The sequence below is a fragment of the Populus euphratica genome, unplaced genomic scaffold (genome assembly GCF_000495115.2).
Source record: "Populus euphratica unplaced genomic scaffold, PopEup_1.0 scaffold73.1, whole genome shotgun sequence".
In the NCBI taxonomy this organism is placed as follows: domain Eukaryota; kingdom Viridiplantae; phylum Streptophyta; class Magnoliopsida; order Malpighiales; family Salicaceae; genus Populus; species Populus euphratica.
This window is the reverse complement of record NW_011499895.1, coordinates 1246490-1246849: the sequence shown is the minus strand read 5'-3', so window position 1 is coordinate 1246849 and position 360 is coordinate 1246490.

Below are 360 nucleotides of genomic sequence, written 5' to 3'. Positions count from 1 at the left end.
ATATAGAGCTGTAAAACTTGGATTTGAGTTTGCTTTATATGGATAGAAAGCTAAAATATAGGCCTAAAACTTTCATGAGGAGTCCAGGATTCAAAAATGCCATTTTCAAGTTCAAATTATAACAACAACAGAAAAGTATGAATCTATCTTGTAGCCTAGATACTGTTTAGTGTTCAGCCCATATCTCAAGTTCTAGAAGTCCAAATAACCTCATCTTTTTTTGGTTGGAAAGCTAAGATAAATTTCTAGAATTTTCATGAAAAAATTCTGTTTAAATTCTGATGTTAGCAATGTTGTTTGATCAAACAAAAAGATAATGATTATCACCAATTCAAGATGTGGCCACCCACTTAACAATTA